Raw genomic sequence first — 418 nt, forward strand, 5'->3', positions numbered from 1 at the left:
AAAATCAAATTACTATTTCTCCCACAGATCACCAGATTTGACGCCCCTAGATTTTTTTATTTGGGGAACTCTCAAAGAAAAAATTTATGCGCAGGTAGTCAACGATCCGGAGGATTTGGTGGCCCGCCTGCATTGAGCAGTAGCTGATCTGACGCAGGAGGAGTTGGAGAATGCTCGCCAAGCTATAGTTCGTCGTGCAGAACTATGCTTAGAAAATGACGGTGGCCTTTTTGAAAACCTGTGCTGAGCATCCCATCTCCATCCACGAACCCATTTGCCCTTTTCAGGGCCAAATCCTTAAGCCCATCGGCCCTTTTCAGGGCCAAGTTTTTAAGCCCGTCGGCCCATTTCAGGGTTCCAAAAAATCCAACGACGGAAATCCTTGATTCTCCAATAATTCCACTCCTTTCCTTTTCAG

Source organism: Diachasma alloeum, unplaced genomic scaffold (assembly GCF_001412515.2).
Source record: "Diachasma alloeum isolate Michigan unplaced genomic scaffold, Dall2.0 Dall_scaffold_00370, whole genome shotgun sequence".
In the NCBI taxonomy this organism is placed as follows: Eukaryota; Metazoa; Arthropoda; class Insecta; order Hymenoptera; family Braconidae; genus Diachasma; species Diachasma alloeum.